This window comes from Lissotriton vulgaris, chromosome 9 (genome assembly GCF_964263255.1).
Source record: "Lissotriton vulgaris chromosome 9, aLisVul1.2, whole genome shotgun sequence".
In the NCBI taxonomy this organism is placed as follows: domain Eukaryota; kingdom Metazoa; phylum Chordata; class Amphibia; order Caudata; family Salamandridae; genus Lissotriton; species Lissotriton vulgaris.
The window spans coordinates 200,791,147-200,808,805 of NC_141697.1; positions in this window are offsets into that span (position 1 = coordinate 200,791,147).

The window sequence follows — 17,659 nt, forward strand, 5'->3', positions numbered from 1 at the left end:
GATTCTTCTGTCAAAACATAGCACCTGAAAGCAGATATTTGACCGCTTTCTCCAGTATGGGGACCCAAAAACAATTTTGTTGTCTCCCACAGAGATTCAAGAATAGCCCAGGATTATTTTCAGCAAGGATAACAGAGTTACTACAGAGTTACTACAGAGCTATGATGATGAGGCGTTATCCTATGTCGATGACATCTAGCTTACAGATGACGACCTGGAAACTCACTTGAAAAGATTGAAGACCATAATACTTGGGTTCCCAGCTGAAGGGTACAAAAGTAACTTTAAAAAATCACGAATTGCCCATCTAACTGTCCTATTTTTAGGATATGAATTATCAAGTGAAGGCAAAAGCCTGGCAAACAACTTCTTAGAAAAGTGTGCTGTACTCCAAGCTCCAAAAACGCTGAAAAACTTACAATCAATACTAGGTTTCCTGAATTTCGGAAGAACATACATTCTAAATTATGCAGAGTGGGTTAAACCTCTCTACGAACTAATAAAACCTGATTTTAAACAAATTAATTGGACTCAAAAACACACAGAAATGTTAAGATCATTACTAATCTTAAAAACAAAACTGTAAACACGCGCAAATGAACGCAACCTTGTAATCCGAGTCATCCCAGGAAGATGTGGATTCACATACCTAACCTCTAATGAGGGAGAAACTGTACCTATAGCTTACAAATCACATTTGTACACACAAGCTGAAATGAAATTCAGTTCAACTGAAAAAATTCTAACTGCGGTTAAAACTGCTGTAGCAAAAGAAAGAGCCCTAGCCCAAGGGAAAAGAATATCTGTTTTAACTGCTGTATGGGCCCTTGAGGCAGTAACAATGCCAGGCAATACCAATGCTAAAGTTCTAGATCCAAAATGAATAAAATGGGAAAAGTCTCTTGCTACAGAAGATGTGGCACACGCATTTGATCTGAAAATGAAAAAAAACTAGGATATCTGGGATATGAAAATGAATGTCCTCTGCCGATCTAAATTCTACCCCTCGAACAGTACACCTGTGTAATCTACACGGACAGATTTGCACAACACTATGTTGTGGAAAAACAGATCTACAATGCTTTGTGCGCGATTGTTAAAGGTCGCTGGTGCTTAGGTAAATTCAGACCGATGGCCACTAAAACTGAATCACTCAGACACTGTTCAGCTCAGGGAGCTGAAATAAGATCTCTTAAAATGGTGCTTGAAAATGCTGATCGTGAATTCCCGACACTAATAGTGTGCGATTCGCATTACTCTTTCTGATCTTACAATAAATCCATGCAGACCTGGATAAAAAATGGTTACAAAGATGAGACAGGTGCCACAATAAAGCATAAAAAACTTTGGGAACAAGTAGTTCTTTTACAGAAAGAACTACAAAAGACTCACGTGATACATATGCAGAGTCTTCAACGTGATGGCGTTCACGTTGCAGGGAATTCATTGGCTGACACAGCCACAGCGGCGGCTGATCTTTCGGCTTCCGTAGCTACAAAAAAGCGTACAAAAAACATATAGATGGCGAAACGCTGCTTGCAGTAAAAGCTTCAATGGATGGCAATTATGTGACGTTACCCCTAAACTATCCACTCGGCAATACATACATAATTGATGCAAACTCCGTTCCGTTTGCTCAAATCCATGGAGTGGGGGATAGAGTAATTCAAAACACGAACCGGAGAGTCTTCTTGATACAAGAAGCACACATTGGATTAGGTCTGAGGCACCAAGAGATCCTGAAATCTCTAATAGAATTACAATCTCAATACTGGTGGCCGGGGATGAGCGTAGAACTTTATAAATTTGCAATGAATTGTGAGGACTGCAACAGTTGTGAACCGGACCAGACACCAGTCCAGACACCACTATTAGACAGCATCAGGCTATCTATGCGCAGACATCCAGATGGAAAAATGTAGTCCCATCAATATTAAGACAAGATTCATTTGGATGTGGCCCCAGCGCTCGGCTGATGCCAGAACTGTTATTAAAGATGTGCAAGTCTTTATCAGCACATACGCAATTGGCATGCTACATTCAGACCAAGGTCCTGCGTTTAGCTCTCGGGCTTACAAGGAGGCCATGGCCAGCATGGGCATTGCATTGCGGTATTCTAGTCTATTCCATCTCGAGGGAAATGTGGTAGTTGAGAGAAAAAAACGGGACATAAAGCAATCTATAACAGCGAGGGTATTAGGTTCGGGTGACCTAGTTGACCTCAGTCCTACGTCTAAACTATTGTTTATGTTATTCCAATGCGCAGAGCCTATTGGGAAAATAGGAACTACACTACAACTGAATACAGTGATGAAGAACGTAAAATCAGATCATTCGTGAAAAAGAATTGGGCTATAGTGCTCACTGACCCGGTATTGCGAAATAGCTTACCATCATCCCCCACCGTGGCTTTCAGTAGAGCTAGAAATATGGGTGCCAGTTTAGATCAAAACAGTCCTGAAATTATACAAAACTCTACATGGCTAAAACCTACTCCAGGCTTTCACAAATGCTCGTCATGTAGAGCATGTAAATTTGGTGTCAATACGACCCATTATCACACCCCTTTCAGCACTAGTGGAACTGCCATAGCTGGAAGTTTCAATTGACGGACAGAATTTGCTGTGTCCTCACGTGCACCTGCAGCTTGAATTACATCAGCAGCACCATATTGCAGGTGCACGTGAGGATTTTACAGCATCTCAGGGCCATATTACATAGTGATTGTACATACCCGGTAGCTTGCCATTTTAGAAGAGTACACAACAACAATGTTAACTGCCTAAAATACTTTGTAGTAGCATCTATACCCAAACAACGCAGAGGAGGTAATAGAGAGCTTATTTTAAGACAACTAGAGACAAAATTAATATTGGAATTCAATAGCAAATGCCCGAATGGGCTTAATAACACCGAAGATATATACAACTTTCCCTAGAAGTGTATGGTCTCCTCATAGCAAATTATTTTTGTTGAGCCATAATATCGTTTTATGTATTACGAATCAATTTGGCGGTATAGATGTGATCTCTGCAAAAAGGAATAGAATGAATTAGTTTGTCTATCAGGATAGAGTATCAAAGTTTTGGATCTTGATTGCTATTATACAGTTGATGTGCTTGGAATTGGAATTTAATTTACACATGCATTCACTAAAAACCTGAAAATAATACCTTGTATGTTTGATATATCAAAACAATGTTTTTATAACACTTTTGCACTGCTCACTTAGTATGTTTGAATGTTATTTATAATATTTTGGCTATATGCAATTTTACATTTCTAATGTTTTATTTATATTTATACATTTATTTTTAACATACTAATGCACTATATTCTCATTCTGAGATCATATTAGCACGGTTTTGCACAATTATATCTTATTTGCGGCTACGCATTCTTTTGCACATCCTTAAGAGCCCGATAGATAACATCTACAATGGTAATAATCACATGAGATGGAATTTAATGTGAACAGTTATGCATTGTGATCAAGTCTCAAATGAATGGATTTATCCATTTAAAGATGCTTGTTAATACATAGTATTCAAGAATAGAAGTGTTGTAGGAGATTTCATTTACCTCAACACCCATGTATAGTTGCTTTCAGGTCCTCTCTTTTTTTACCTTCTTTGAATAGAATATTCTTGATTGATATGCACGAAATATATTTAAACAGTGATTTAAATAATTTTTTTATGTAACCAGCTATTATGCATTTGGTGTTCTTTGAATTACATTATATATAAAAAACAACATATGGAAAGACGAATATGCATTCGCAAGATGTAAGTAATAAGTCATTACGAAGTCTGTTGTTTGGCTCCATTATCATGTGACCGTATTTTGTGACAAGGGCGGGTTTGCAGCAGTATTTAAAAAGAACCAGCAGATATACAGACGTTATGTGAATAAGGACTCTTGAGCCTGAAATGCGTCATCTGATCATACTGGATTAGCTGGGTTCGCATAAACATCTTGCCTGAATGCTGTGGTCCGTCTCTCCTTCTTCGCCACTTGGAAGTATCAGGATTCTTTTCGTTGTGAATATATATATACATATATACTTCCAAATATATGTGAGTGTGTGTGTTTGTATATATAGTCTCCCACCCATCTTACGCATTCCGGATCAAGAAATCAAGCCGCTCTGCTCTGCATCTGAGACACCCACAATATTAACTCACACACTATATTTACTATTAGTCAAGACATCCTGCTCCCACCCTGAACAAGAACATAGTCCAGAACCTTACTGGTCACTACATCATCTCCATGTGCATAATCATGGACACCCTTGCCCCAGAGAGCTAAAAAGAATCCCCTCCAAAAGATCCAACCCTTGGTTTAACTGTAAACTTAACGAAGAACGACAACATCTCAGACTTAAAGAAAGAGCATGGAGACAAACCCCCTCCTAGGCCAACCTCAATCTCCTATATCAAAGACGCAGCACCTGCAATATGCACATAAGGAACTCTAAAGCAGTTTTCTTCCAAAATCAACTAGACAATGCAACAAAAACGACTTGAAATTATCAAAAACCAATCGACCAGCAAAAGTGATCCTACTTCCACTGTCAGCAAACTAATACCTAACTGGAAAACCTTGGCCTCCTTTATGCTTGTTAGACCTGACATCATTGGCTTGAGTCTCTCCTCCATTTTTTGCTGTTTGCCTCCACTGTTTACGATGTTTTTGCTGGTATATGCTTTGGGCACTGTGCCACTACTGATCAGTGCCACAGTGCAAGTGCTCCCGATGTTAAATTACTGTATTGATTGAATTCCATGTTTGGCTTATTTGGTTTACTGTCAGTCCCTAGTCTAGTGCACCAGGAGTGCCGGGGCTTGTAAATACAAATGCCGCTCGTGGGCACATGTTGTGCCACCCACAAGAGCGGCCTCGCAAAAGTATGTCTGAGGGTCTGCCATTGCCAGACCCACATGCAGTCTAGAACTGTCACGCTGACTGCGCAAGTACACCTACTTGCCAGTCCCTAAACCTTCCCTTAACTTCATGTTAGTCACCCGTATGGTAGGCCCACGGGCAGGGTGCATTGTAAGCATAAGGTAGGACAGTTCTGACCAAGTTGGCATGTCCTAATAGTGAATTACAGCCATATTCGTTTTTCACTATTGCGAGGTAACCTGCTCTTCATTAGTTAGAATGGGCTGCCGGGGTTATTAATGCTATGATCCTAGCTGGCTCGGGGAGCATGGTGCAATGTCGAGATTGGTATCCCTGAACTCGGGGTTTAATTACGCATCCGTTGGTGTGGATGGTTTTTGGACTCTGGGTTTGAAAATAGCACTTTTAGAAAGTGGCTATTTTCTTTTCTAACCATTTCTGGTTTCTGCTGGTTTGGTGTGTGTGTGACAGGAGCTGGGTGGCTCCAGAGGTCTGAATGAGTCAGTGTGGGATGAGTGGGACATTTGCGTTGAGAGTAGGGGGAGAGTAGTTGCTGATAGCCTGCCCTGCCTGATACAATCCTGGCCCCACCTCCTACCAGGAGGCCGATAGCTCTGCTCCTGCTAGTGACAACGCTGGCTCCACCTCCTGCTGGGCGTCTGAGGACCCAGCCCTGCTCAGTGAATAGGCCAGGTGCCTCTGCCTGGCTCCACCCACCACAGACCCAGGATGTTGGGAAATCCCCCTGCATGGACAAAGGGATCAAAGCCAAAAAGGGGTATAAGAGAAGGACCCCTGAATGAAGAATTCAGATCACTTCTGACAAGGAACCCTGAAACCAAGGACAAGAAGCCTGCTGATCCAAGGACTTGCCTACCTCTTCTGCCAGTGTGCTGTTTGCTGGGGGGAATCCTGCATTGCTTCTTTATTTTTGCCAAGGAACCAGGAGAGAGGAACTGTGTGTGTACTCTCAAACTTTGCTAAGAAAATCTCCAAGGACTGGAAGAGTGCCAGTCTCCTGTTGAAGTCACAGGGCTAAAAGACTTCATCTGCTTAAAGTGCTTGTTGCTGGAACTTGAGAATCCAGCACCTCTGAAAGAAACCAGTAATCTCGACGCCGACGGACGTCGCCGAATCCAGCTCAACATCGTGAGTAACGGCTCCAGTGTCCCGCTTCCTCGACGCCGGCCGCCGGGCCCGATCGACGCCAGCAGCAACGCCAGTGAGTATTGAGTTCGGCTCCAGCTCCAAGTGACCTTGTGTCTGCACCGCTGCTGATCGCATCGACTTCGAAGCCCTCTCGACGCCGTGAGCGCTGCTCACTCTTGCAACATCATCATCGACATCAACGACTACTGAGGCCTGGTCAACACCGACGACGCGACGCCAGATTGCTCGACGCCGCTGATCATCGTGTGCCTCACTTTCCTAAGGTACTGTGTTGTTGGGGGGTCCGTGTGACTCCGGGCTCGACGTAGCGCTCCTCGCGGTCGACGCCGAACCCTTTGGATTAACTTTGCCTTGACGTTGTGTGACTCCCGTGTGGGTTACATTGTTGCCAAGAACTGTGTTTTAAAGAAGAAGAGTTGCTTTTGATACTAAAGACTTTGTGCTAAAGAAGAAACTACATTTGAACTATTATTTTGCCTTCCAAGAGTATTTATTAGGATTGTGCATATTGTTGTCGTTATTTGGTCTTGAGTCGTGTCCATTTGTAGTGTATTCACTTTATTACTGTATGTGGTCATAAATGCTTAACGCAGAGCATCTGAGATAAGCCTGTCTGCTCTGCCAAGCTACCAAGGGGGTGAGCAGGGGTTATCAAAGGGTGTGATCCCCTTGCCCTGACTAGAAAAGGTGTGTCCCTAATTGTCAGAAGTGCATACCTCTGCCAACTAGAGACAGCCGGTTCTAACAATGCTGAATAAACCACACTAATCACCAACAATATCCAGAATGCTATAAAACGTCTTCCACGCAACCTCCCCCAACAACCCTCCCCAATTGATCATGAAGGATATCCCAAAAATCCCACATCTCACCCAAAAATAATGGCACCTGGTCTAGATGCAAAAACCCTTGCTGAAAATGGATTCCTAAATCTACTGACCTCCTTAACCCCTCCCATGCTCGTGACAGAACCGTTCCATCACGTGCCTCGGGTGAGCTGTGCTGGTGACAGAACGGTTCCGTCACGGCCACCGCGCCTGCGTGGCGCAAATTCCGCACCTGCGCTAACGTTCTCTACCGCGGGTGGGGCTGTGACGGAACCATTCTGTCACAAGCACAGCTCACCCGCGAGCGGTTCCGTCACGAGCCCGGGACCGCCGTGCGGGCCCCCAACCCTCTTAGCACTGCGGCGGAATAGCCACCGCAGTGAAGGGGTTAAAATACTCCAACCACCTCAATGATCCTTTCCTCTCCAAACTCCTATATGAGTCCATTCACCTCCTACTCCCACTATGGACTATGGTAATCAATGGCTCACTCACCCAAGGCTCCTTACCCGATAGTTTCAAAAGTGGCTTGGTTACCCCTACCATGAAAAAATCAACTCTGACCAATCCAATACCAATAGTTACAACCCTATCTCTAATATCTTGTTGCACCTACAGCTTCTCAATCCCATTGAGCAATTTAAACTTCTCAACCATTGCCAATCTGGCTTTTTTCGGATAGGATCATAACAGGGAGACTACCATAGTCCACTTTATTGAAGATGCCCTACACTCACTTGACCAAATTGAATCTTGCCTCCTCATCTTTCTGGACCTGGCAGTAACTTTTGACACCATCAACCATGTTACCCTTCTAAACCTTCTAAATCTCAGGATGGGCCTCTCTGGCACCATGCTGAAATCGTTCTCCTCCTCTTTTCTACACAGCGGATCTCAGCGCTTCCTAATATATTACTCTCTCTCCAATCAGTCTCCAGTGTCAGTGGGAATATCCCAAGGCTCTAGTCTCTCCCTGATTTGTTTAACTTATACATGGAGCCCCTAACTGAAATACCAAACTCTGCCACATCTCCTACCACATGTATGCTGACGACTCCCAAATCTACATGAAAATCGCCTCCCTTGAGAAAGTCCATACCTTTAACTACACCTTGACAAAAATGTTACATTGGCTGACCCATAATCATATGTCAAACACAATGCCCTTAACACTGAATTCTTACCTACATAATTCTTACTGCCTACCACCACCCTTAACGTCAAAAACTCACTCCCTTCTCTCACTGCCTTGAATGGTACTCCATACATAATTGACTCTGTAAAATCCCTAAGTATAACCTTGGACAAATACCTTTCCATGCACAAACATACCATCTCCATTACTAGAAAAACTGCCAATCAAGTGCATATTCTTAGGAAACTAAAACCTTTCCTCCTAGCGGCAGACCTCACATCTGTGGTACATGGACTTGTGCTATCAAAATTAGACTACGGTAGCACTACCCTGATGGGCCTTGCTAAAACCTCACTACATTGAATGCAGAAGCTTAGCTCAACACTAGATTTAAAAAAAGTGATTAAATCACCCCGACCTATGAAGCCAACATCCATCTCATAATTACCTGTATGACCCACAAAGCATTGCACCACAATACCCCCTCCTATCTGACCCAAAATCTGACTCTGTCTGCGAAAACAGATCCTCCAGAAGCACTAGCTCCATATTTAAAAGGTTAAAAAAAGAAAACCTACACCTCATCCTTCTCCGGAATTGCCTGTAAAATCTGGACCTCTATCTCTCCTGAGATCAAATGCAACCCATCTACATCCAGCTTTGGGAAAGAAGTAAAATGTTACAATCCAACACAGTTATCTCACACTGAGGACTCTCCTCCATCTCCTCTTGATCGATTCATCCCGCCTATCTATCCGTTGCCTCTGGTCACACAGGAATATCCTTAGGCATAGACTGATGCTATACTTTGTAATTCTATCTTCTGTTTGAGACATGTTTGTATATATTGTATTTTTTTGGGTGTTTCCTTATTTCCTCTAGTGCTATCCCATGTTTTTTTACCCTATCTGCAAAGTACTCTGTCACACAAAAGGAGCTTGTTATCACTATATAAAACTCAAAATAAATTAATGAATTGAAAACAGCACAAGCAGGAAGAAATATTCGGCCCATTATGGGAGGGCGCCGAAGGCAATCACACAATTAATCACATGCAGGTTGGCTTTTGTGTAGTATATGTTTTGCTATGCCCGTGCAACAAAAGGTAGGTAGGTAGGTAGCACTCTACATCAGGCCAGTAAGAGAATCCTAGAGCACATGAGAGCCATAGAAAATAATGTTAGATATTATCTTATGGCTGGACATTTTAAAGGCACCCTACAGTGAGAGAAATGTGCTTTCCTTTAATGTGATCAAACAAGTACCTAGACATTTCAGAGGTAGGAATATGACTATTTCTCTGAGAAAACAGGAATCCAGAGACAGTATTGATCTGGATGGAAACCAAAGGCCCGCTAGGGTGGAACACAGAAGAGGAATTGAGAGTTCATCTAGGGGATGAGTAATTGACAGTGTTTATTTGCATTGGTTCAATCTACAGCATCAAGAGATAGTTATAATGTGTAAGCACTCAATAAAAAATATTTGAAAAAAAATACTTGTTACACCATTGAAGTTCAACAATAATAACTGAAATATGTTTGAGTAACAAAGTCATGGTTAAAAAAGTACATTCAACAGAGCATTTTCCTTCAAGTTAGGCATAACAATTTTAATGCAGAACAATCTATAACACAGTAAGGGCCATATTTATAATTGTTTCACACAACCTTGCTGAGCTGTGCTGCATGAAATGGAGAGGGCAGGAATGTGCTTATGGTGCAAGGGTGCCTGTTTTGCAGAAGGATAATTTTTGTGCAGGAAGGGATGCATACAACCTTGTGAGGCTTTTTCCTCTTTCAACATGTGCTTCAGAATGCAGCACACTTAGAAAGAGGAAACAAAGAGGAGAAATAAAGACATTTCTCCTTGTTGCACCTCCCCACAGAAGACGTAGCATTTTGACACATTCCCATGTTTACCAGTCTTGGTAAATCTGATAATGTGCCAAAAGCAATACATGGAAACAGCTGAGCTCAACCCATGGAATGCCTCCTAGGGGAAGAGTTACCCAAGGCAGTGGCTTGCGCTGCCTTGCCTTACTCCACATTTGCTAAGCCTCACAGGTCCACACAAGGTGGTCTTGTGTGGCTTGGTAAATATCATTCTAGGTTTTGCGTCACCCTTGCATTACATTGAAAGACACAAGGGCAATACAATACTTTGATAAATGTGCCTTAGGTAACTAGATTATAGACTACATCCGTATTTCACATGTTGCTTGCATTTTTACAGATATTACAAAAAACAGGGTATATTGTTAATAGAAAATGTTTTACGATATTGTGGGTATTTTTAAAAATGAACATGAATAAGCTTTCAAATAGCATTTAAACTACAGCATTATATTTAATGTCACAGAGTGTGCCCACAGAAAAATATTTACCAATCATGGCAACATCTACACAAAACACATTCTTCCGAGGACAGATTCCATTTAAATCTATTCCCTTACAATGAGATTATACTTTCACATATTAAATGTTTTATATCTGCAATTAATTCTATTCCTAGAATTCAGCTATTTCTTTAAATGTGCCTTCAGGGAAACATGAGGAATGAGAAGCTCAATTCAAATTCTAGCTTTAGCAGCTCTGATAGAGTCCCAGAGATGATGCTTAAGCACTAAGGGTCAATAAATTATTACATAAGATCACAAAAGGGCCATGCGAACCAAGGCTCAACATCTTAATTAGTTCCTCAGAACTAGATATTAGCATTCTCTCCAATTGCAAGTGCATTAGTGTTAGCCTTACAAATGCTATGTTAAATAACCAAGTGTTAACAAACGCATTCAATTGTTTTTCTTACTGGGCAAACAAGCAAAGGTCAACATAATGGTGCTGATACCCATGAATGCTGAGCTAAGACTGATCTATATTTAAAGTCAACAAAAGAAAATATTGGCTTCTTAAAATGTCTGTCAAAAAGAGAATTTACAATGCAGTGCATTACTTATATTGCTTGACCATAACAGGATGATAGACATAAAATAGGTTCATGAAGGTTTCACAAGGTGTTAGACCAGTCAGCCTAAGGGTGGTCTTCCCCTAAACACTTTGTCTTCACCACTTCAATTTTTTTGCTGATCTCATTTTTGTTGGCCTTAGTACTCTGTGCACTTTACCATTGCTAACCAGTGCTAAAGTGCATTTGCTCTCTCCCCTAAATCTGGTAAAATTGATTTAAACCAACCCAAATTACATGTTACATTTACTTTTAAGTCCCTAGTAAAGTGGTACTGCATGTACTCAGGGACTGTGAATTAAATGGCCTGGAGCACAGATTGGGCCACCCATTTAAGCAGCTATTTAAACATGTCTCAGGTCTGCCATTTCAGCCTGTATGCAGTTTTAAGTTGCCATTTCTAGCTGACAAAATAAATCTTTTGCCAGGCCCGGACCTACATTTTGAATACATGTAAGTCAACCCTAGGGTAGGCCCTGAACAGCCCAGAGGGCAGGGTGCAGTGAAGTTAAAAAGTTGGACATGTACGTTTAAGCTTTATATGTCTTGGTAGTGAAAAACTCTTAATTTCGTTTTCAATAATCAAAGACCTAACTCTCAGATAGGATAACATTGGGTTTCCTTATTGCATTTAATATGTGATAACTTTCAGTTGGGAGCGGGTGGACAGTGGGAGTGTAGAGAACTGTAAATGAAAGTCAGATTTTTAGGCACATTTATCATAATGCCACTTTTAGAAAGTTGGCAATTTCTTGTCCTAAATATTTAGTGCCTTCAGCCTGTCCCTGGGTCATATGACTAGGTGAAGCTGGCAGTTAGTCTTTGTGGATTGCTCAGACAGTGAGACAAAGGGTAGCTAGGTGTTAGCATAATGGGCATTTCTCACTTAACAAGGCGGAGGACCTGTCACCTACCAGCCTTGCACATCATAATGTATCTGCCTTAGCATCCTCACAAATGGCTTTATCACTAGTCTTTTGTGTCCTCAAACAAACTGGGACCAGACGACCACACGTACTACGAGACGCCTGGACCACACATACGGCACTTATTTCATCTTTATTTTGATTGAAAATATTGGACCTTTGGCACATCTTGAACATATGATCTTTTCTTCCTTATTGAAAATAATTTCTGAAAACACAAATTTAAAGACCAACCTGAAGCTGTGCCATACAGAAATATTTAAACTAAGCCCTGAAGAAGTCCGGTTTCGGACGAAACGCGTTGGCTATTGGTTTTTATCTACAATTATGAATAAAAGGATTGCTTAAAGAAGAAACCTGACTTTGGATATTCTTGGGAGAATAATTGGATCTCTTTGTGAACATATGCATATTAAGAATTTATATTGTGTTAACTAATTGTTCGGGTGTGCAGGGTCAACTTGTTTAATTTGATGTGTAAAACAAAAAGGATTTTTTGTTTTATGATTTTGGGATCTAGGGGACTGTATCCCAGACCATCTGCACCCACACATATGCATACATTAGGAACTTGGTCACCGGTGCGGGCATAATAGCCTCAACCCCCTTTGCTTGCCTGAAGAGAGGAAGGGGATGCCTCAGACCTCAGGGTGGTTGAAACCTCAAGAATCCTCTCCTATTTCAAAGTGGGCACCTGCTATACATATTGGACCTCAGACCCCAACTCTTCATTACACGTCAATACCTGTGGAAGACTCAGAAGACGTACTGCTATGCTGCTTTGCTGAAAAAAGGGCAGCCACTTTGCTACTTTGCTGTGTTCTGTGCTGCTGACCTCCTGCTTGAGTGAGAAGGACTGGACTCACATTTTGAGCCCAGAACTGCCAGAGTGACTCCATGGGCTAGTTGACTTGCCTCCTGATCAGAAGCCTCTTGGACAGAACAAGATTTCTCCATCTTAAACTCAGCACCTGGACTCTGTCAGCTATGGAACCTGCTCCTCCAAGTGGTGACACCCCATTGCTAGATCCTTGGAAGGGGCATGAATGTGTCCTCCAACTCAACTGTGGTGCCAGCAGAACCCACACACCGAGACACAACACTGCATTGGAATGGCTACATATCATATCCCTGATGCAGAACTTCTCATCACGGCCTGCAGCCTCTCCGGATGCAACACTTCGAGAAGCATCCTCGAGGCAGGAATTTGCATTGCAAACCTCTCATCAATCGCATCCTCAAGGATGATGTATGGCCTAGCATTGCAGCCTCACAACTCCTCAGAAGCATAGACGTATTTCCTCCCCTGGACCTGCATCACATCAGCTGTGTCACATATCCAGCCCACACTCCATCACAATCATCCTGGACATAAGACTTTGTCCTGGTTGAGCATGACCAGATAACCAGAGTTGGTGCTTTGTGTTCTTTGGTGCTATTTACACTTAAAAATGTCCATCGCTCCACTTCTACTGATTGGATTTTTGTCATATTGGCCTTAAATAGTTTTTAAAAATTTCACTCTATAGTCGTAAATTGGTGTGGGGTTTTTCGTGTGTTGTGTGTCACTTTACTACTGTGTGAACGGTTGCAAAAATACTTTACACGTTAACTACAAGTTAAGAGTGACTGCTTTTGTGCCGTATTACCAGAGGGCTAAGCAGAGGTTAATTTGGGTTTACTTGTGACTTCACCTTGACAAGGATTGTGGTTTATACTTGAGTAGGGTTTCAACCAGATCAACCAGTAACCATAATTCTTACATTTGAGTTTGGCAGTGATGATTAGAACTTGTGTCTTACCATGATCTGGTGTTAAACGGAAAAACCCAGATAAGTAATCTGTGACCAATTCAAGCCTTTTTAAAATTCACCCTCTATTTCTGACGGACTGTTCATGCTTTTCCTCAATTTAAATTCCCTACCCCTGTGACCTATACTATCAACATGGAGATACTTAATGTGGACAGCCACAGCAGGGCTGAGCTGGAAAAACTTTGCAAGGAGAGGGTGCTGTGTGCCAGAAGGAATGTCACAAAGCTGGGCTTTCAGATAGCCCACCATTCCTATGAAGAGGTCATAAAGATGCAATCCAATTCAGTGGAGTCTGGCTTTGAAAGTAGAAGAGGCTTTGGCTGTGGGTTCTGAGAAGGAACTCACTCCCCTAGGAGGTAGAGAAGCTGCCAGCTGAAACTGAGTCCAGTGTGAAGGCAGAGAGCAGTGTGTCTTTAATGAAAGAGAAGTTGGAGGATAGGAAGACAGAAAGAGAGTTCAGGCTGCCAGTGGCCAACTTCAATTTGGAGCAGCAAATGGGCTAAAGTCTTAGTCTTAGGGAGTTGAACAAAAGAGTCTAAGCTAACCAAATCTATCAGTAATGGTAGCAGCATACTTGGTGTGTCTAAGGGAGACAAGAAAGTCTGCATCCTTAAAGATGTGTTGCCCAGGTATGCGGTGGGAGATGATATAGACGAGTGGTATTCTGCCTATAAAATAGCTCTTAGGTTGCACAAGGTCCAAGAGGAGTACTGAGAGTAGCTTGTGGAAGCATATGCCTACATTGTGGATGCCCACACTTGAGGTAGATGCCCTGACAAAGTATGCCCCTATGAAAGTGGTACTTGTTGCTAAATGTGAGCTGATCCCTGAGAGGTACTTTCAGAGGTTCAGGGACAGCTACAAATGCCCAAACCAGTCTTCGGTGGATTTCTTGGATTATTCCAGAAATACACTGATTGGCTAGGTGAGAATATGCAAAGGTAATGATTATGTTGAGCTGTACAACTAGTTCACAGAATGGCACCAGTACCTAGTAGATAGCAAGATGATTGAGCCCCGGAAGCTTTCTGAGGAGGCAGACCTCTGGGTTAGCTCTAGAGTATCCACCAAGGCATCGGGGGGGGGGCTTTCAAAAGGGTGGTCAGGGTTCTTACCAGAAGAAGGAGGTGGTAGAAAAAAAACAAGAAGGAGTTCTCATGAAGCCCACACAGCAATTCACAGAAAAAAAGGATCCATTCCCAATATGGGCAACAGTAAAAAAAGAAATCACAGATAAGAGTGTTGAGAAGTTTGTCTCCTGGTGCTAAGAGTGCTGCTAGCATGGGCAAATCAAGGTACATGCCAAGTGCTCGAAGAGGGCAAAGCTTCCTACCAGTGGGCAGTCCCATGGATTGCAAGTGAAGTATTTGCAAAGGAAATGGTCCCAATCAGTGTGAAGGGGGGAACTGAGGTTACCTTAGTGTTCCTGGGTGACAGAGAGATGGTACTTACGGCTCAAATACCTGCCAATATTTCCAAGTATAGGCAATAGGTTACTATCAATGGGCAGAGAGTGGACGCCCTGAGAGACACAGAAGCCAGTATGACTACTTTTAGGTGTCATCTGGTCTCCTCAGAGCAGGTGATACTTAGTACATTTCACTGGGTTGTGGTAGCAGACAACTGAGAGATCAACTACCCTGTGGCTATGGTTCTCTTTGTCAAAGCCCAGCTCACCTGAGTTTCTGTTCAGTTCTGATGGAGGTTGAAGACAGTCCGACCCCACCCTGAAACTGCTTGTTCCAGCACACTAGTTTTAAAACAGTGCACTAAGAACCAGAAGCTCAAGGGAAGGGGGGAAGTGGATAAAATAAAAAAAAAGAGAGAAAACACCGTTCTTGCGTTTCCACTGTGGAAGAGCTGCTAAAATCTGCGGCCCTCTCTGACTTCAGCAGAAACTGGTGCCTAATGAAACATAAACAAAGAGCAGATAAGTGCAACCTATCCCTAAATATGTTCCTGACTAAACCTTAATCTTATTAAAAATTCTCTTCTAAAAGTACCTCTCGGATCCTGGTCTCAAGCTTCCAGGTTTGGAATGTGTTACTGTTCTGGGATGTGCTTTCTATTACTGTAAAACTTCTGTAAAATCAAACGAATATCATTATCAGAATTACCAACGTCTAACATTCACCTTAATATACCTAAAGCCTAAATTCTTAACAGCAAACTCACTTTTCACACATTTCCAGACTTTTTATAAAACAAATACTGTACTTTTACATCAAAATACAGCAGGTCATTTGTGTAAGTCCTTGATTTACTGTTTGCCTTGCTGTCAATGCTTTCCACTGTTCGATTCTTAAAAAAGTTCCATGTAAAACGATGTTTATTTCACAAAGTTCCACAAAGTATTCTTGTAACAAAGGGTTTGAACCACAAAGTTCGTGGGACATATCTTTTTTCAAGTTGTCTTTACATGAATCCAGAAATCGCCGATAAAGTTCCTCAGGTAATAAAAGGTTTTGCACTTACTTGTTGCTGAAAAGGGATATTGAGCAGTCTAACCTTGACCTCTTTCTCTTTTGCAGGTCGATTGCAGTGGACAGAAGAGGGCTGAGGCAAGAAGTAGCCAGAAACCAGAAGAAGGAAGAGCCAAAAACAGCGCCCGTTGAAGTCAATGAAGGTCTGGAGAGAGCAGGAGAGCCAGCGCCAAAAGATCTGTTCTCAGGTAAGTTGGAGGTAGATGAGCATAAGCACTAGGTGAGGCTCAGGGGCTGCCTTTTATAGACAGGGCTGGGTTTGGTTCGAAGAGCTGGGTGTCGTTCAAAGAACTGGGTGTGGTTCTCACAAGCAGGTGTGCAGAGCTTCAGTTATTATGCTAATGAGTTGAAGTCACACATGGCCTAGGGAGGAGTGTTCTAAATAAGCCTTGGTAAAAGCAAGGTCCAATGTTTTCTAAATAAGCCTTGGTAAAAGCAAGGTCCAATGTGCAAACAAGACAGCAATGTCCAAACTTGCGAATACATTGAGCAACATACACAGAAGTCTTAGGGGGGGCTGAGATAACAAGAAAGGCTTTCAGTAATATGTTTAAAGAGAGCTATTACAGAGACCACGAGTGCAATGAGGGGACATGTTCTTTGCTGTGAACAAACCCTAACACTTTTAGAGTGGGGAGGGACTCAGGAGGGTCTCAAGTACTCTTCGAGTGAGGTAGGGGCTCAAGCTCTCTTAAAGAAGCTGTGAGCCCTGCATGCCTGTTAACTGTTTGCAAAGGAATGCCCTGGGGCATACTGCCTGGAAGAAAGTGGAGCTCAAGTCGCACCTGGAAATGTTGGGATCGCCTGAGTAGGTCTACATGATGACTCAGTCTATAGTTGCCCAAGAAGAGAGTAAAGAGAGCCTAGATCCTAGAAGAATAGCCCAGGCAGCTGCAAACAAGGGGAAGGGTAGAAGGCGTGGGAAACCAACCCTGAAGCTCCCATGGTACTGGTTGATGCGGCACCTGAGGAGGCCCCCTCAGAGACGACCAGGGAGGAAACTGCCTCCGTAGTAGACCTGTCTGAACTTTCTAGGTGGCAAGTTGAGGGCAGACCATCCTGGGAGGAGTTGTGCAACGAGTAGAGAGAGTGCTCAACCATAGAAGGGCTGAGGCAGCAGGCTAAAGCCAGGGCAGCTGGTGACACCTCTGAAGAATACCTTATTTACTTGGAGAACAACCTCAATTACAGTGTGCCTAATTCACCTTTGCAGAGGCAGCACATCTGTGTGTGGTACTACAGTGTTATATGGCTTTACTACTGGGTTTGGCTCACCAGATACCCCTGGAAGGACATCTGGCATAGGGCAAGACTTTGACAGGCATCTCAAACACATCTATTGGCCCCAGATGATTACAGCCTCAGGTAGGAGTAGAAGTTGACATTGTTGTGACACCTGTACCCCAAAACTGTGCTGGGCAAAAGG